General features: G+C 41.1%; 1 protein-coding gene across 10 annotated transcripts in view; it reads left to right on the top strand.

Annotated features, from left to right (window-relative positions):
- The window catches only part of fhit (fragile histidine triad diadenosine triphosphatase), a 422950-nt gene that overhangs the window by 293532 nt on the left and 108271 nt on the right, over positions 1-21147 (top strand). The window lies entirely within an intron of this gene.

Here is a 21147-nt window from a genome sequence, read left to right on the forward strand (position 1 = left end):
GCCCTAATCTAAACTGTACTGAGGTATTGAGGACTAAGATTGATCCTCTTCATCAGTGTGACCGCGGAGCGTTCTCTCGAATCACCCCAACAAATCTCACATCAAATAGTAAGAAAGCACAAAGCTGCTCCTTCATGAGAAAATGTCATCACATAGGTTAGAAGATTGTTTTTTTGTGTCTGTGCACAGAACAAAGTGAGATCATCTCACTTTGTTCTTTGTTTCAGCACCAATTGTTTCCTCCATAAACAGATCCCGTCGTCGTTCAAAGACTGTTTGCTTGACCCAGAGCGAACATCCTCGACAGACCTTCAGCAGAATCAAAATGCCTGTCATCCTGTGTCATCGCAGTGTTTTTATTTTAATAACAGTCCTGGACTATATTCAGTCTAGTTGGAGATATAAAGCAAAGAAGTGTTTATCTCTCACTGAAAATATCGCTCTGCTTTAGTCATAACACATTTTGGAAAGGTGGAAAATAAAAATATGAAACAATTCAAGACATTCTCAGAGTAAATCGAGGTTCATGCAGAGGAAAGGATGATTCAAACTGAGAGACTGACCCATGTGTCTGTAATGATGACTAACTGAATACGTTTCTTTTTAAATGATACGAGCAGGTGCCAAGTTTCAATGATTCAACTTTTTGAAATTAAAAGAAAAAATATATAATATTTGATTTTTAGATTAAATAAAGGATTTTGTTGCATGGTATGCACTCAGAACACAAAAATGCATTAACTATGGACACAGAGACACTCCTGTGAGCTCACTGCTGCCCCCTATAGTGAGGCAGAGGTGCTGCTTCAGCATTGTATCCTGTTATTCAGTTAAATGAACTGTTGAATATAGTTCCAGTGAGTTGGTAATTGGTGTGGAGGGTCTAAATGGTCTAGAGGGCTTAGTGGTTCTAAAGGGCTTAGAGCAGGGGTGGCCACAGGCCTGCATGTTTTCAACATTTCCTGCTCCAACACACCTGAATTTAAAGGAGACATATCATGCTTTTAAATCCTTCCTTTTTACATATAAATCATACAGTTGTGGTCTATATAAAGCGGAACTGCAATGCTTGGGTCTGAATTCCTCATTATTAGAGCTCCACAGGCCCCTTTTCTACCCCTTTTCTGATGTGCTTCAGAGAGCAACTCGTTTTGGGGAGGTCTCTTCATACCCCGCCTCCTCTCCAGGTTGCAGAGGTGACACTCGGTTCAACTCCACCCTGTTCGGCCATCTTTGTAGTTTGATAGAACAGATACAATTATCTAGCGGCGCAGAAACTTTATATTCACACATTATTTACAAAATGTCAACAACGGAAGATTTGTCCATCCAGCCATACATGTTGGAGCCAGAGTCGGACCCGGCGGAGCGAGATGAAAATGACGATGATGCACCCGAAGAACAACGTCTTCATATGGATGTAACGCAATGGTGTGTTAATATATTTACACTAACTTCTCCATCCATGCCCACTACTACAATACTGCCTGTATTACAACGACTATTTAACACAGAAGTTACATTATAATCTAAAACGAGCACACAGTGCTAACATATGAAGACGGTGCAACTGCTAATGCTAACAAAACAATGACAGGGACGTCTTATCATCACACTTTTTAGCGTTATATACAGCTTACCGAAGTGCTCTGTTCGTCGTCTCCATAGATAGAAGGAACTGACCGCTCAATCAGACGAAGTCTTTCGGCAAATCCTTCTTTATACTGGCGGAGGTTGTTGAAGCAGTCGTCCTTAAAGTGCTTCGCGCACACAAAAATGACCTTACCCACAGATGTGGGTTCATTTCTGTGAAAAATAAAACTCAACCAGGCACTTCAAAAAGGTTCTGATGCTGGGAGACGGTGTAACGAAGCTTGTGGGTTACTACATCCAACAACCGAACATTTCGACTTATCCTCTCGTAACTTCGGCACCCTTAGGTTGGACTACAAAATCGCAGCGAGAAACAAAAATGGCGGATTGCTCGAAGTGTCGATGTCCTAATTTGGCAGTTCCGCTGAGAATACTGTGACGTAATAGTTCAAAAAACGTAATAGAGAATAGAAAAATCGAAACGGATCGCAAAATATGACCAAAACAGAATATAAAGATATCAACGGAGCACCTGAAGAGACTACTTTGAACTTTTCTGTACTTCTAAACACTCTAAATATACAACAACATGCATTTAAGGGCTAAAAAAGTAGATTTAGCATGATATGTCCCCTTTAATGAATGTATCAGGATGAAGCTCTGCAGAAAGCCTGATAATGAGCCAATCATTGCTATCAGCCATGTTGAAGTGAGGACACATTGAAGCCGTGCAGGACTGCGGCCCTCAAGGTTCAGGATTACCCACTCCAGGCCTAGAGAGAGAGTCTAGAGGGCCTACATCATAGTTTCTGAAAGTGCGGCCCGCGGGCCAGTGGTGGTCCGCAGCAACATGTCTGGTGGCCTGCAATGAATTCCAGTTGTTTGTTTTAAACCAACTGTGCATTGCTTTGAAAGGATAAATCTAGGTCTAGGGATAAGCAGTGATTACAGGTGTGACCTTTAGGGGCGCTGTGACTCACCAAATACACCAAAAACACAGAAAAAGACACAAAGAACATAAAAATATAGAAGTTGGCTCCAACTCATAGACTTCTATATACCTCTGAGTTATATAGGTCTATGCTCCTGCTCCTCCGGGCACTCGAGAACTCCAACAGATCAACAGCGTTCTCATGTGTACAGGCCCTGAGACTGACTGTTCTAAATGATTTTTTACATATATTCTGAAATGGACTTCACACAGGACTGTTATATCCCATATTTGACTGAAGAGGGCAAAAAACCTCATTTTGAATTTTAGATCACTACAATGATTCTGAAGGTTTTCTCAACTTTTGCCAGGTTTAGCCTCATTTATTAATTAAAATATATTTATTGCACATTATTGAAAGTAGACCAATACATGTAAATTGTAGAGATGCTACCTGGTCATGGGATTTTTTTTGTCAGTATTTTTTTCTATTTTCTTTTATTGGGTGACTTGTCCAATGTTGGATTCCTAAATCGGCCCCCAGAACCCCTGGCCGAGATAGTGTAGAGGGCTGAGAGGGTCTAGAAGTTCTACACACAGGGTCTCGAGCACGGCTGTCAAACTTATTTCAGTTCAGGGGTCACTTTCAGCCCAATTTCATCTCGAGTCGGTAACATAATAACCATAATAACCTTTAAATCGAAACTTTAAATTTTTTTTGTAGTAGCACGTACTACATGTTTTGAAAAAACTCAGATTTTCCAAATCTGAACAATTACGACCAACAATGGCTACAATCTCAACATATATGAATTTTAGTGACACAACATGTAGTGAAATATCCAAAAAAAACATCTACTGTCTATCTGTTGCATTTTGTTTAACAAGCCAGGTCATCAGTTTCCATTGAGAAAATGTTGCTTTTTGTTCTCAAAGATTGTGATTAATTATTAACCCCTCAAAAAAATAAAGATAGATACATAAATTTAAGTTTAAAATTCAAACAAAATTGTATCGGGTTCCAAAATGTTCATATTTCTAAGACTTCCAATTAACACCCTGATGCAAAGGACAATTAAAGTTTAGCTGAAGCTTTTCGTATGACCTGAAATACGAAACTCTCCGAAGTTGTGCTGTTGTTTCAATCAGGATTGAAGTTGTGGGTAAATAGAAGCTTTGTTTGTGAGTTTTTCTGCTGCTTGTCTCCTGGCAGACGTCTAACGTAGCGTCTCCTCCGGCTCGGGGAGCTCTGCCGGTTCCCTGATGGGCACCGAGGCCTGAGCTTGTAGCGGAGATTTGTGTGCGTGAGGAGCATTGCTGGGATGTTTTGCTACTTCCTGACAGGGCTTATTGCTTTGACAAGTCTCCGTCTCCAAGGTCCTGGGCTCTCTGACTCCTTTAACCCTGTGATCCGGAAAAGCAGCTGTTCCCGCGGCTGACAGTGCCGGTATGTTTACCATAAAGGCTCGACAGACGGAGGAGAGCGGGGGAGGCTGGGGTTGAGCGGTGTGATGTCCTTATCTAAAAGCTCAGCACCCTTCTTGGAAGCATTTACCACAAATATTGATTTCAGCCCTTCCCCCACCTTCCCATCTCTGGGCTTGACTCGTTTGTTTAATCATATCAGATTCAGAGGCCTGTTCAACATTGATGGAATTGATTGGTTGAGACAAAGCTGCCAATTTCTATCTCAGGCATTTTCTTTCTTAAATCCACTGTTGGTATGTTGGAGTCCTTGAGTTTAAATCGATTCGACGTAATCAATGTAGTTTTGAGGAGGAATCTGGGAGGAAAATGGAAAATGGTTTGATTGGCTGGGACTTGGGTACCGCAGTGGGTTTGGTGAGTGACTACTTTATTATGACCGCTCATTATTCAGGAGGATTTTCAAGCTGGATTTTTGCCATGAAAAAGCAATTTGTGAATTTGGCTGTCAGACACCAGCACGTCTTTGGGTTTTGCCTCACCGCGTTTCACTCGAGTTCTGACAGGAGGCCGAAGTGAACTAACGGGTTTTCGAACGGAGTTTTCACAACACACTTTGCAGTATGTAAAGTGCAGCAGGCTTGGTTGTGGAAGCAGAGCCCTGAGGAAGAAACTGATCTTGGAACACAAGCCAAAGTTCATATTCAGGTACAGTCAACACATCAATGCAAAACTGGTATTCGGCAGATCAATCTGAAATTAATCTATGCAACGTCATTTCCTTAGATGGTGGGAAACTAAGTCTAATGCAAGAGAAGTATTCACAGCAACCAGGTCTCCTGCAGAACATCCCGACTGAGATTATAGAGGAATTAATCCATTAACTGATTTCAGGATACAATTTATGACCAGGTGTGATAGTGAGCTCCAAGCTGAACAGTGGGTAGCAGAATGTATCATGAATGCTAAACGGGGACTAATCCTGTGAAAAAATTGTCTCGAGTCTTGGATTGTTTGATTAAGTAAACAGAAATTACAGAACTTTTACCAAAACCTCCACCTTAGTCTTGAAATCTGCAAGTTCTCCATCTTGATGCCAGAATTTCTCTGATTTTCTCTCTTCATCCCCTCACGTTCAGATTATAGAGCATCTTCCTTCACTAACATCCAGATTATAGAGCATCTGCATCCCCTCACATTCAGATTATAGAGCATATCCCTCCACTAACATCCAGATTATAGAGCACCATCACCCCTAACATCCAGATTATAGAGCATCGTCATCCCCCTACATCCAGATTATAGAGCATCCTCACCCCTAACATCCAGATTATAGAGCATCTTCATCCCCTAACATCCAGATTATACAGCATTGTCATCCCCTAACATCCAGTTTATAGAGCATCTTCCTCCACTAACATCCAGATCATAGAGGATCTTCACCCCCTAGCATCCAGATTATAGAGCATCTTCCTCCACTAACATCCAGATTATAGAGCATCCTCACCCCTAACATCCAGATTATAGAGCATCGTCATCCCCCTACATCCAGATTATAGAGCATCCTCACCCCTAACATCCAGATTATAGAGCATCTTCATCCCCTAACATCCAGATTATAGAGTATCTTCCTCCACTAACATCCAGATTATAGAGCATCTTCACCCCCTAACATCCAGATTATAGAGCATCTTCCTCCCTTTAACTGATGTAACTTCAGCTGAACAAAATGAAAACGTTGCAATAATACAACTATCTGCACTTCATATAATCAATACAATTCCTATTTTACCAAGTGACTAGTTGCTTCTCTGGGAACTATTCCGAGAGCTCTAGAACATTTTCAATTAGTTTTTAGTGACTTCCACAACACTGGTTGTTAAATTAAATCATGGCAGATGTTTTCATCCAGTTTTAAAGGGCAACTTCAACAACAATTGTCAGTCAATGCAATTTCAAAAGGATCAGAAGTTTAAGATTGCATTGATCTTTAAAGCTCATGAATCAAACATTTCAATTCCAACACGTGAAAAAAGATGGAAATGTGAATACCTGTAAACAGGTAACCTTTCATTCAAGTGGAAATGAAAATCCTGTTGGATTTCCTCCACTGCTTGACTAAGTGAATGAATGGAAGTGGAAGGCTTGGCTCGGAGGGATTAAAACAAACAGGGTAGCTTCCTCTGGTCTCATGTTAATCTTCCACCTATAGAGGAGTGTATTATTAAGGCCCTTACAGTCGCTTTCGGTTTGCACAAAGCCCTGGTGTGATCCTGTCGAGGTGGAATTTAGAGAAGAGAGTTGTATTTGTTATCCTAGATGATTCCTTGCAGGTTTTGTCTTCATCTCTTGGCTTTTTCCATCTCGCCATTGTCGGCGCTGTGCTGTGATGTCACAGTGTATCTCCCCGGCTTTTTTCTCTCCGGGTTGTGGATTGGCTCAGGGTGGCTTAAGACCGTCTAATCCTAGCTGACAGTTAAGTAATTATTGTGGAGGCAGACTTTGCCCAAGACACTGGCTATTGAATGAGAGCTGTGAAAGCTATTGACAGGAGACGGGGGAATTCTATTTTTAACAGGACGAAGGAGCCTCTGTAGCGTGAGAAATTAGACACTTTGGGCCTCGCACACTTCTGCCCGTTTCAAGTTTGACCATTTATTTAGGATCAGCTGTCGTCGTGTGCAGAGTGGTTGAGTTGTTGTACATGCATGTACAATGTAGATGCTGAGGGGAAAAATATATTTTGTGTATTTTTGTTTCTTTTTAAACAGAAGTACATATTTTTGATAACAGCATACCATATGTGTGGATTATCCAGATTAATGTAGTCACAGGCATTGCTGGAAAGTACATGGCTGCTAAATCAAACACTCAAATGCTGGCCAGACGTCCTCCCTATCTAAAGTATAAATAAGACATGCCCAGAATGCAGCATATTATCCCTAAAAATATTGGTCCATACTTTAGCTCTTTATTATAAAAGCACTTGAATATAGAATATGTAATTAATTAAAGGATTTTTCAAGCCTGTAAGTCTCTCAAGTTTGTGCAAATTCACAGAATTGTGTCATTTATAAATGATAAGATCTGCTCAATTAGAAAAAGGCATTAAATGGAGCAAACAAAATATTTTTAAACATTTTCAGCATTTTAAACACAGTTGAATTGCATACTACATTTATCTTTTTATGCTTTTTTTTTTTACTTTAAGTTCAGCAATAGGTCAAATGTTTGGAAATCATTATTCACCAAAGCAAGGCTACAGACCATAACAATAACACTTTTTTCATAATGTAGAAAAGCATTTCAGCCATATAGTCTATGATTGGCATCAGTTTACACATATTAAATTGACTGAAACAAGGCTATTGGCCACCTGCCCAAAAAAGGAATGAAAAACAGCTTGAGGCACGTTTGAATATTTATATTTTACCGTGCCTTGTCTAAATGATGACTTTCCCTGAGAAGAAATAGAGACCACTAATGTTTGTATAACCAATGGGAGGCCAGGCTCAGTTGGAGGACTCCATTTAAATTGTTCTGTTTTCATTATTGTCCCAACTCATGTTTTTACCAATAAAGACAATCATCTCAACTGTGGTGTTTCACCCTCCATGTTGACATTCTTCTCATTCTAAGTCTTCCAGCCTGATTTCTCAGGTGTTTTGCCAGCTGATGTTGCATTCATGTGCTTTTCAGTACGATCTCCATTCTGTGAGTGGACACATTTAAACATGGCCTCACGTTTCATGATACTCTCTAAATTCAAGCAAAACACTGCATGTAATTTCAATTGAAAGAAAGATTCTCCCCATATTTATTTCTTTCTCAACTCAGTTCGAGCAATTGTTAGTTGATTTGTTTGAAACCAAGTCTGGGTTCTGATCCACAGTGGACAGAACAATGTCACATAGTAGTCAGCGGTCTAACAGCATTGTACTCAAAGTGTATTTCCCCAATTCCAGCCATTAAAGAATGATTTTTTTCAAAATATGGGACATTTAAGATACTTCCCTCAGCTACATTAACATTACATCCATTTGAGTTTATTAGTAATAGTTTTTTTTCAGGAATGAGATTGAGTTTGAATCCAAAAGTATTTATTTAATTCTGTGCTCAGGTGTCTGTAACTGAATGATGGCTGAGATTCAGAATCTACATGTGTTCACAAAGTTGCAGAAGACTCATAAATCATTGCATTAACTTGTTTTGAAGTCATTATATTGGGGCAGCCCTTTTTAATTTCAACATGTTTGGCTTTCAAACACAAACTTTAAAGATTGTAGCTTCTGAATTTGCCAAACTGTCATGGAAATAGTATTTTTACAACAGAAACAATGGTGATTTAGCATGTTGGTTTATCCAATGCCAGTAATCCAGGGAGCATTGTGTATTGAAACACAAGATATTCCTATGATTTCTTGAAAATGTGGTTGATAAAACTGACTTGTCAGAATGACGGTGTGGGTCTTCGCCATGGAGTCATGGCTCAGCTCCAAAAGTTTTGTCAGATATTTCCACACTGGCTCACCTGCATCGTTGAATGTTTCACATGAAAACTTGTTTGGGATCAAAACCGAAATAGACGACAGCCCGTTTGCAGCTGCCTCGTCGTGTCGATGTGATTAATATGATATATCCCATGCACCATTTAACGTGATTGACTCAATTTAAATGCCGATAACAATCCCACTTTGTGTTCTCTAAGCAGCTGCTGCCGCTGCTCCCGCAGACCTGAGCTCTGCTCCCACTTTTTACTTTATACGTGCTGTATATTCATCAAAAATTACAGGTTCCTCGTGTCATTTTTATGGGGCCAATATGGAGTAGCTTGTGCATAATTTCAAGCTCTGCGTCTCCTCCTAATATGATTATTTATTCCCCGCTTTTGTCTGCGTTTTCAGGCCCGGGCTGATATTTCAATCATAAATCATGAGCTCAGCCGAATAATTTGCCCTCTAACTGAGGGGCTGTGTATTTATAACGGGGACGCATGCTGCCACGCTCACTCGCCCTTGTGTTCAGGTGGAGGGTTTCTCCCCCATGCCATAGATTACAGAGGTGGCCGTAGGCACGCTGGAGCTAAACGGCTTTGTCCCTCCCACAGGCCATATTGTGGGTGCCGAACTGTCACTTAAACCTGAGTGATCGCGTAGATGCAATTTGATTCCAGGCTCATTTTGTCTCCTGAAGTGGGACTCTTCTGCCTCCGGTGGCTGGCTTGTTTTTAATGCTCATCTAGAAGAAAAAAAGCAGCACCCTTGTCGTCTTTGTTACTCGTGTGGATGGTAGTTGAGACGTTTCCTGAAATGAGGCTTCTTCAAATGAAAGTGTCATGTCTTGTCAACAGGAGTTCTCACTGCTGTCATGCCCTTCATATTCTCATTGAAGGTCTTCTTTTTGGGGGCTAATCACTGCCATTCTCTTCTAAAGACTATTCAGCTTCAGGCAAAGAAATCTTATCTCCGCAGACAATAGCACTCTGGTTTGGAAAAACAAAGTCTCCCTCCAACGGCACAATGCCTGTCAGATTTCAATGGTGCATATTGAAATGGATTTCACATTCTATTTTCTTCCCCCGTAGTCCTTTCCCACCCCTGTTGTTTTTGTGATGCCAGGAATGATGTATGTTTTAGGCTGCGACTCTTCGAAAGAGTAGACATTTTTGAGCTTGAGGCAGACTCCCGATGAGAGCAAGGCTTTGTTCTCCTGAAAGGAACATGATGGGAAGCACTTATTCTTCTCCCATTCTCTGCTCGCTGCCTGTCAGTGCTGCCGGGTGTGCCTTGGCCTCGGCTTCCTCTCATCGACAAGCAGCGCTGCTTCTCTTCGTCATCAGAGCTCCGTCTGCCTCTGCTTCCAGACGCTTCTCGCTTCCTTCAACACTTGAGTGACAGTGGAAAGTACTTTGGGTGGGACTGTCTCTCTCTCTCTGTCTTCTGCCTTCTGATTAACACCTAATATAGTCAAGTTTAGTGGAATCTAGCACTTTTTTTGTCTTAAGGTACAATTGTGATTGTCTAAGAGGCCTTTCATATTTGGACAGTCCAGGACTCTGTTCACATTTGGGTATTTTACACCTTCATTTGGTTCGGTTTGCTTTCACGCTGCATTGGTATGTTGTATGTGGTTATTCTTGCACACTTAAGTACATCATAATAGCTATCACCTCCGATTCAGGTGAGAGCATCTGTTTAGCAATAGACCTCATATTATTTCAGTTTTGGAAGCATCATTTTAATGTCATGATGACAAAAGCCTTGATAATATTTAGAAATGACTTGCTGAGTAGCAAAATGTCCTGATGAAATCGTCACAAAACAAAATGCTGACATCAATTCAGGCTTCTCTCTAAAAAAAACAATTAAGTAACGTGAAACCAATAAATCCTAAATCTTTATGAAACGCAAAAACAAGTTAAGATTTCTGAAGTTACTCTGACTGTAGATATCGGAGCCACAACCGCAGGAACTTACTGTGTCTTTTAAAAGTTGGTCTCTTACATTGAAAACTTCGATAAGAATAGAATATATTGAAGACAAAGGCAGTGGGTGGGACTGCGCTGGAGGTGGGGTGAGGGTGGAGGTCAGGTAGAGTTTGAGGTAGGGTGCGACTGGATTTGGGTTAGAGTGCAGGTGAGGGTGGAAGTGGAGGCGGGGTGGGGCTGTATTTAAATAGGGTGAAATGTGGTGGAGGTGAAGGTGGGTGAGGACTTGGTTAAGTGAGGTGGGGTGGAAGTGAAAGTGGGGGTGGTGTGGGACTAGGTTTGATGAGGTGTGTGGAGGTGGGGGTTAAGATGGCGATGGAGGTTGGGTCGAGGTGGGGTAGGACTGTGTTTGGGTTTAGGGCGAAGTAAGTGTGGAGGTGGGGGCAGAGGTGGAGGTGAAGGCATGTTGGCACTGGGTTAGGTGGGGGTGAGTCTGGGTTAGGGTGAGGTTGGATGGCGGTGGGGTGGGACTGGGTTAGGTGAAGTGGGGTGGAGGAGAAGGTGGGGGTTGGAGTTGGAGCTCGGTGGAGTGTGATCGCGTGAGATTGGGTAAAGGTGGGGTGGGACTGGGTTTGGTGAGGTGGGGGTGAAGTGGAGGTGTGGGTGGCGGTGAAGACAGGGTAAGACTGGATGAGGTGAGATAGGAGTGCGGTGGAGGTAGAGGTGAAGGTGGGAGTGAGACTGAATTTCGGTTAGGTTGAGGTGAGGGTGGAAATGGAGGTGGGGTGAAGGTCAAGGTGGGGGTTGGACTGGGTTGGGTGAGAGGGCGAATGTGCAGTTTTGCATGTAGGGTTTTCTCAAACTCTCCTTCAACGCTGACATCTTCAATGTGGCCGCTATGCCGCTGAATACACAGCTGATTCTATTAAATATGAAATAAAACCAATTTCTGTCTGAGTGTCTCGGCGTGAGGGAACAGCTCATATTCAACGCTTAAATATTTGATGAACTGTAAATCAGAACCTGTGATTAGAAAGAAGTGCAGCTCCCACGACTCTGTGGCTTGTTTGGAAACATAGAAATAAACAACAAATATTTCTAATCATGAGATTTACTGTCTATCCTGTGTACACACACACAAATAATTCATCAGGCATTTTTTTCTTTTTTAATTTACTTGACTTAAGCTTTGTGAAGAAACTGTAGCTACTTTTGGGTATAAGCTGATTCCTGTGATACTGATGGAACTGCCGTGATTGATCATTTACCATTACCATAATGATAATTAATTAAGTCTGATTTCATAAATCCTAAAGTTTCCTAACATTGAGGCATTTCAGCCATAATTTGTAGTAACGACTTTATAGAAATTATGATAGGTGTTATCAATCAAAATCAAACCGGAACGGCACAGTGGTATAGTGGTATGCAATCACAAGCAAAGGGTTCCTGGTCTGAACCAGCTGGTCAATGATTTTGCCTGTTCTCTGTTTGCATTGTGAGTTTATGTCCACAAAACCAACAACAACTTGCTTGCGAGGATAAATGGTGACTACTTTTCTTGTGCATGTGTGTAAGATGTGTTTGCCTGGCGAAGTTGAACCCTGTCAGACTGGAACTGGATCCACTTCCTGTGACCAAAACCTCTTTACAGCAGGGGTAAATGGAGGGATGGAATATTCAAAATGGCATACTTAAGGTGTGGTTTGATGACGCGAAGCAATACTCTGTCGTGTTGTACTATGTCTCTGTCAAATTGTGCACCTTCACGTGTGGGTGACCTGGGTACCAGCACTCAGCATTCAGCTGGCCAACAGCCTCAGGTCAGTTTGTCCTTGGATCACAAATGTCCCTTCAATTTGTCCACAGTCCAAGGAATGTCCATGTAATACTCCAACATTAGTGTTGGTCTGCTGGCAGAACACCTGTCTGCTGTTGGGATTAACTCCATTGTAGGGATTTGTACTTTCAATCAGTACCTTTTCCAGTTGAGTTATTTTCACCTCATTATATGACGCACAGCGTTGAGCCTTGTATTAACGGGTGCTTATAATATTCTATTCTGCTTTTACTCTGGAGCTGTTAGAAACACTTTTCTGTATCAGTTCTTCCTTGTGGTTACAGCAAACTATGTAATCAAAGTAAAATCATGCTGATTATCTGAATAAAAACGGGATATTATTACCTTTATAAAGATAAAGATAAAATGGCAGAGACACTGTTAGTGATGTAATGTAATCTCCTGCTATCACGTCAGTGAATGCCCCATAATTGGCTTTCCTCCCCCCCAGTCAGTACACAGAGAACATATAGATGTACTTTACTGAGGCCCTTTCTTTTACAGTGTGTAGATGAATGCCTGTGTCAGTAGCCGCGTGTCATTTTGCGGGGCGTGATGGGGTGATGGGGGGCCATTTTAGGCCAGCTGTAATCAGGCAGAAAGAGCCAATTGTTGCAGCAGCTGTGATGGATCTCTTTGTTTTGGCCGTCCAGGATTTGGAGCTGCCAAGAGAAAGGGCATTTTGATTCATTGGAGGGCCTGCCGCCTTTATCACAGCCTGTTATAGTGCGAGGGTGTATGAGAGATGCAGCCAGAGAAACAGGCAGACTTGGAGAGAGAGACAAAGGTTTGAAACCTTAAACAGAAGATGTAAGCGAGATAAGAATGTTGTAACACTTTGCCTTAGAGAAGAGCTCCACACATGAAGTCAAGTGTTCTTCACAGAGAGCATGACTAACCAGTGGAGCAGCTGAGGAATTGATGGTAAAGCGCTAGGTGTATCCAGGTCAGTGACTTAACCAGAAAGGAGGTGTAGGAGAGATTTTGGTTCATTTCATTTGGATCAGGTTCCGGTTTTGTTCATCGATGCTAGGCCTATAGCTGTTTAAGTTTGTGACATTTTCCAGTACCAGGCTGCTGTTTGGTGGTTCGACTAATGAAATAAATGAATAAGTCAGAGTCTGTCCATCTGTGTCCTGCGCTCACTTTGTGTGGTAGAGGTTTGTAAGAGGCATCAAGCTACATGGGACGACAACAGGAATCTCAGAGCCACCTCCGATGAAAAGTCCACATCCATGTTCAGAGAAACAGAGAACTCTGTACTCTATTCCAGAGCAGCTTGCTCTCAACACACTTTGTGCAGAACTATTGTCAGTTTGGTCCGAAATTTTGTATGTGGACATTGGTAATGTAAAAAAGCAAAACAGCCACCGATATTCAGGAGTTCCTTACTTGTGTTTGTCCAGACGTCTGAAATGTCCTGACAGGAACTACATTATATCTGTAGTTTTCCTACACAGTAGATTTTCAAAATCAAGTTCCCATTTTGTGAAAACAAACAACAAACCACTTTCTCTGTTCTCAAGGAGTATACACTTAGTTATAATGAAAAGTCAAAAGGAAAAATGTGCAAATGATTCAAACCCTAAATATATTTTAAAATAATGCAAAGACAAGTGACCCCAGCATCAAGGATACATTTTCATGGATGCTAAGAAGCTTTCCAGAATCCTTACTCAACAAGTCTCCTTTTGAATTGATAGTTTGGACTTAATATGCTTATATTTCTGTTTCAGTTTGTAAGATGTTAATGTATCATGCCCCTTTACAGTTTACAAAAGGCAAATAAGGAGAACACAATTTTGACGATGAATATAGCACAAATTTAAAAATGCGATTGAAAATGTCCTTTTTTTTTCTTTGTCTAAAATGATCAAATCAATCACAAACAAAACCCCACAACTTTAACAATATCCTGAGATAACGATAAAAAAGTATAACTGTATTTTAAAGCTCTTGGCGCTGTGGCATTTTAAGTTTCCAAGTCCACCTCTGCTGTTTGAATAATGTATCATCTGCACTCAGTCCTGCATGTTTAAGAGGCTTTTTCTTTGAATGATTCGTAGGCATGTTTAGTGCTTCTCTATATCATTTAGGAACTTCTCAGACAACTTGGCATGTTTCCAGTCGTGCCTTAATGAGAAGCTGCAGCTCAAGAGGTGAAACTAATGAGCTGCTTCTCTGTGACATCTTCATTGTTTGAAATGGAGAAACAACAAGTGATGTACCGCAAAGATCGGACTTGATTCTGCTCTTATAAGTGAATGATGACGTTGCTGCCCCACATGACAGAGATGACCACACTGATTATGATCATAAATATAGCTGTTTTCTCTTGTTTTAAAATAGCATTATGCCGTTAATGGGCTTGACCACGCCTCGTTTTAAGACCAAACTCCACATAGCCCCACAAATACGTGAAGGCCCATTTGTTCCTTTAACTGAGTCGATCTAAATCAGGCAACGTAGCCTGTGCTGCACTTTGGCCCTAATGTAGGAAAGGGGCTAATGCACAGCCTTCATTTCACAGCATTAGCGGCAGGGCGAAGTGCTAATGCAGTGCCAACACTCCCACCTGGAACAATTTCATCTGGCGTGTGGGTATTATGAAGTCTATTTCATTAGGTCATTTTCTGGTGTGAACAGCCCACAGAAGCGCACCGTGTTAGAATTAATATGTAGTGTGAAACCGATGGGGTGGCGAGGAGGAGGAGGAGGCACGGTCACTTTTCAGGCGACGGCAGAGTCATTGTACTATCGGAAAAGACCACCGTGTGACATCAGGGAAATGTGTGCGTGTGTGTGTGCTAAGGTGGGAGGGGGAGTGCAAGAGTGGACAGGGACAGATGTTTTCCCTCAAAGAAATGATTGCATTTGCAATGTAAAACCAATCTGCACTCCCTTGTTCTTATTACATGCACCACGACCCCGCGAACGAATCAGACGGAAGCAGTCAAATAACTGTTGTGACAGATAATAATGGGATATGAGCAGATGGTTTTCGCACTATATGGAAATGCTGCGAGTCTTCAAACTCATCCCTCAAAGCAGCAGCGAGACCGATAGACCGACAGAGGAAGGGAGACGCTGCTCCAGAACCAGGATGACATATGGAAAGCTCTCTTACAGACACAATCATCATGAGGGGAAATCAACCAAGGAGCCTGACCATGTGGGATCACCTGAAAAAAGGTAGTGTCGTGTGTGTGAACCGACACTGAAAGGTGCTCTGTGTGTGTTGGCTTCCAGTGAAAGCAGTAGAGGATTTGGCATGTTGTGGAGAGTTATTGTGCTTATTAGGCTGAGATGATGAATAGGATGCTTGGCTTGTGTACACCCAGCTCCCTGATGGCTTTGTGGCCACAGCCAGGGACAGCATGAACTTATTGGAGGCCAGCATCTTCAGCAGGACGTCAGAACTGGATCAATCTATACACATAATTCACATTTTGTGTCTACTTTTAGCTCAGTGGCCACATACTGTCCCTTTTGAGCTCAAATGTTAAGCTTCAATGAACTTTTTCTGCAATGTGTCACGGCCAATCTGAAAATTCCATTTAAAAAAGTGCAACCTGATATCCTGTCTGTCACAGTGAATTTCTTCTGACACTAGATTGAGTCCTCAACTTCAGAGGTCTCAAAATCATTTTACTATAAAGACTACATTCATCTGGAATGAGCTCATTAAAAAGAAATCCTTCATTCGACATGTCAACATTGTTTTCAAGGAAGTGAAAAGTGGAAAAATACTTTTCATTTCATTTATTTTTTTTTGATATTTTTGGGCTCCAAACCATTTCTCAGTGTTTTTCCTGAAATCCTTCTCTTACATTTTGAGACTAATGCATTTTCATTAGCAATTAAATAGCTACCATTTACTGTTCTCTTCACTTCCCTTTCTTTCCTGTGTGATCCTACGTCAAACACACCGATTGGGTGCAAGTTTCTGGATTTTTCACACACTAATCTTTCTTTACTTTAGTTTCTAAGTCACAACGGTTGGGAATCTGACCTGAACCAGTCTTACCTGATTGATTTAGAGTCAGTTCAGGTTTTGTCCTGCTAAAGATCAGCATGCTGATTTGACAAAATGTTTAATCCATCTGCTCCTCAGACTGTTATTCTACCTCTTTAGGACCAACCTAAAACTTAAACCTGCGTGAAAGAAGAGTGCAGTCACATGGCCAGTATGAGGGGCGGCTGGCTCAGTTGGTAGAGCGGTTGTGTCTAAATCCAAAATTTGGAGGCTCGGTCCTCTATCTGTCTACATGTCGAAGTGTCCTTGAGCAAGACACTGAACCACAAACTGCTCCCAATAAATGGACTGAGCATCTTGCGTGGCAGCTGCCTCCATTGGTGTGAGAATGGATGGATGTCAGTGGTGATTAATAAATTCAATAGACAAGCATACACAGTCCAGCAAACAGAATCACAATGTGAAGCAAAGGGAAAAACTAAATAAACAACAAGAAATAACTGGGTATGAACAATATAAATCAAATTAAGACCCTCGATAAAGGCCCCACAGTAGGACTGCATCAAACATGAAAGCCTGTCTGCAAAGAGCTTGTTTTGAAGAAGACAGGGATCCTGTCAGCCTGCTCTTTCAGAAAGGTCATTCCAAAGCCGAGAAGCCCTGACGGCTAAAGGACGGTCACCTTTACATCTCAGAGCCAGAAGGGCCCCACCTGAGCATCTGAGCCTGCACGCAGGTCAGCAGGTCTGTAATGTAGATTGGGGCCCCGACCCAAACGTGTTTAAAATGGAAAAGGCGAAACGGTGGAGAGATGCTGGAATTGTGAATTATGATTTTCTGTCTGTTAAAAGCAGCCAGAAGCTGAGAAGCAGCTTCCTGAAGCAGGTTAAGTCTCGTGTTTGAAAGAAGAAAGGCAGAGTGGTCACTTCAAAAGTTTGTCTTTATCCCAGACTAAAAAGACACTATACCTGTTCTCTTGTAGAAATGTAACTAAATTAATGGAGGTGTGATTAAAAAAGTGATTGGTTACAAGTTAAAAGCAAATTAGAATCAAATACAACTTTTTCACTCACAACACAACTGAATTTAATAAATGATTATGATGCTGCAAGTGGGAGAAAAGAAGTGGACCTAATATAGAACCTTGTGGCACACCACAAATTAGTTTAGCTGTGAAACCGGCCTGTTATGACAAGGACGTTTCTGTCGAAGAAGTAGTACATTGTATAACTCAGTTATTGTAAGATGTGGAAGGATCACGTGAATGAATGAAGTGAATTTTGCTTAAGAATGGTAAGTTGGATACTGGTCTATTGTCATTAAAAACATAGGGCTAAGATTGCTCTTCTTCAGGAGGCACCTCATCACCACAGCAGTTTTAAAGGCAGAAGGGAGAACACCCTGTACGAAGAGAGCAACTCCCAATGTTTGGAAGCTCAACCGCAAAAGATTCATGAAACATTTCTAGAAGCAGTGTGGGAATTTAGTCTGTAAGTTAGATGGTTGGATTGATTTTGGAGAAATATCAACCAAGCAACTCAGCATCAATCAGGACAAGACTGTCCAGTTCCTCCAGGTGAAAACAGGCCTTCAGTTCAATGAAAAAACACTTTTGGTCAGATAAAATGTTGGCTCTAATAAAATTTGTTTTGCTATATGTATTTCCAGGTTATTCGGTCCATCCCATCCAATACTCCTTCAGACTGGACTATCTGGTCGACATCCTACACAAGCATCACTTTAAAAAAAGAAAGCATTCTTGCAACTGCTTGAGTTTACAGTTTATGAACACAGAGGTCATTTCTGTTGCTCAAAAATTCCATATATGTGTTGTTCACACATGGATAGTGTGGTTCAATGCCTCTCTTTGCCACTATGTGTTTTTGTTTTTGCTTGCCTTTCTGTTTTTGGAAAGTGCAATGGAGGCGGCTTTTCCTCTTTGTTTTCTCTCTCTGCACACAGTCCAAACAGGCCATACAGTAGCAGATCACTTGTTGAGGTTAATCCGTTTGTTGAGAAACATTATTCATCCCGCAGCACCAAGTAAACAAGCTCCGCCTGCCTCTCGCTGCTCTCCAGCTCCGATCGGCCTCATCTTTCATGTGGCCAAGCTCCATCACCACCACGGCACGGTGGAAAGAAGGGATCAGAGAGAGAGAGAGAAAAAAAGCGAGACAGACACAGAGAGAGAGAGAGAGAGAGAGAGAGAGAAAGAGAGAGAGAGAGAGAGAAGTAAAATGAGACAGACAGACAGACAGACAGACAGACAGACAGACAGAGAGACAGAGAGAGACAGAGAGAGACAGAGGAGTAAAATGAGACAGACACAGAGAGAGTAAGAGAGAGAGAGAGAGAGAGAGAGAGAGAGAGAGAGAGAGAGAGAGAGAGAGACAGAGAGAGAGAGAGAGAGAGAGAAGTAAAACGATCATTTGTGCCACTCTTGGTGACTCTCGAGATGAATGGTTCCCAGACGAGGCCACTGTGGCATGAAATGGTAAGATGTAATCATCTTTTCACAACAGGATGCTGTTTCATGGGAGGGAATGAACTCCAATGTCTCTTCCACTTTTTTTGCTTGTTTTTTTTTGTTTTTGCTCGCCGCCTTGATATTTTCTCCTCACTGTTTGAACACCACCTCACACGCCTTTCATCGTTGGAGGCAATCAAATAAGACCTTGGATCTTTTCTAGGGTTTTGACTGGGCCGCATTATAGGAGGATTTTTTAGGAATCTGTTCACTCATGCTTAGTAATATTCTTTAACACAATTCACCTGAAAATAAGAGAAACATCCTTGTCATGTCTGTCAGCCACCTTTACCCAAACTCACAGATACTAAAAAACATCCTGTTATGCGGAATTACAAGCCTTAATATGCCATGACAGTTTTACTGAAAACATGGATCTCACCACAAAATATATATAATTTTACTGAATACATTTCCGTCAACAGCATCACATCCTGAGCCAGTGACAGAAGAATGCTCCTCTCCAACTGAACGTTTGATGGAATTGCTTAATTTTGTTTTTGGGAGTTACACTGATCAGAGTGACAAACACAGAAGACTGCTCTGCCAAATAATCCATTCTGGTCATTTCTACCCCATGCAAAGTGTAGAAATAAAAGAACTGAAATCTATATTTTTAATGCAAGTGACTTTTCTTTCTGGCAATGTTACATTAAGTCTTAATGAGGTGACGCAGCATTACCAAACTGTGAGAGTGAATCTGGGGTGAAAACGCATACATGTTGAAGGCTACAAAGAAATCAATCACACATTAAAATAAAGTGAATAATTCTGGTTTTAAAGCTCAGTATTTATTCAATCACAAGACCCAGGTCAGAACTGAATATAATTAATGCTATAATAAACTGCAATGGTAGTAAATACATAAAGACTTGACTTCCTTTTCAAACCTTTTCAAATTGAAAAAACGGACCACCTGCATTGTTTAACTTGGCTCTGCAACATTTCCCATCAAAAGAGCCTTTTTTGTTACTTTCCGCCAAATAAAATCCTTCTGGAGCCACAAAACACATTTAAGCATAAAAGAATCACACAGCTTATGAAGTTATTTATGTGCTTTATCTGAATGTACATTCATGGCATCCAGAATTATTTTGTCCATTTATCTTTTGTAGAAGTTGTTAGCAGTTATAGCCTTTTTCACCGAATTTAACTGACCCAGCTCGTTTGGTTGTTTTAGCAATTTTTTCTTTTGACCATTTCTTTCAGGTCATGTTGGCAATTTGGGTCATTTTAGCCACTGTTTTTGCTCCATTCTTGACTGTTTCAAACATTTTGACCACTTGTAAAAAAATATCCTCTGGTTTAACACTTGACGTCTTTACATGTAAAACTTTAGAAATCCAAGCTGAACCAGAATGTTCTCCTTAGTGTGAGATCATGTGTTCTATCTGTTCTGCAGGTGAAGGAGGTTTGATCACTGTGAGAAAGAAATTTCATCCTTCCTGTGATGAACATAATTCTACAGGAGGGCATTTAGTATTAAAGTAAGATGGTTTTAAATATTGAAGGACAATTCCTGTTAGTTGTCTCGGTCATACAGCCTTCAGGTTTTACCTTTTTTTTAATCACAAAGCATTGTTTATTGATGTGAGGTGATTTCATGCCTGAACTTTCTCTCATATTTGTATGTCTGTCATTTATGGATGTTTTAAAATCTTTTTTATTAATTTAAACAGTTGTCATACCTGCATTGTTTTTAGTTTAGGAGATTTAAAGCAATGGACTTTATTAAAGGTCCGATATTATACAGTCTTTCCCAAAGGGTATTTCCCCAAATCCAGCCTTGGTCCTGAATTTCAATCTAAATGTCCGGCTATTGTCTCTACTGAGAACAGAATGTTTCTGTGTCTGTCCCTCTAAATGCTAATTGGCTGCGTCCACGTCTACTCCATGTCTGGTCTCCATTTGTGAGAATAAAAAATAATTGTGCTTGCTTGTAATTTTAGAGGGCAGAGCTCATTTACCTGTGGGAGGGTCAAAGTGAGTATCCATTACCTGAGGCAGTGGTGGAGGAAGCAAGTGAGGGAGATGACAGACGTTCTTCACATGGGGCCTCATACACAGGCTGTTGGGACATATATTACTGTTAAAACACCATTATAAAGTGAATTTTGAATAGTATGGGACTGTTAAATGATACTTGAGACCAATGATCCTGTTCTCAGTGGGTCATATATATATATTTCATGATTGTGCCTGAAACATGGTTGAGTCTGTTCCTTGATTTTGATTGTACTTGTTACTAAGATACGATGGTGAGTCTTCATCTCTTTGTGCCCTTCATGCACCTGCGATATTGTTTTCTTACAATAACAAGGATATGAAATGGTCAAGGAAGGTTCAAAATGGTTTTGTAGGTTCAGCATTGAATTGAGCCACATCTCTTGCTGACCAGTTCCACATTTGAGTCCATTCTCTCTGAAGA

This window comes from Lipophrys pholis (genome assembly GCF_963383615.2).
Source record: "Lipophrys pholis genome assembly, chromosome: 4".
In the NCBI taxonomy this organism is placed as follows: Eukaryota; Metazoa; Chordata; class Actinopteri; order Blenniiformes; family Blenniidae; genus Lipophrys; species Lipophrys pholis.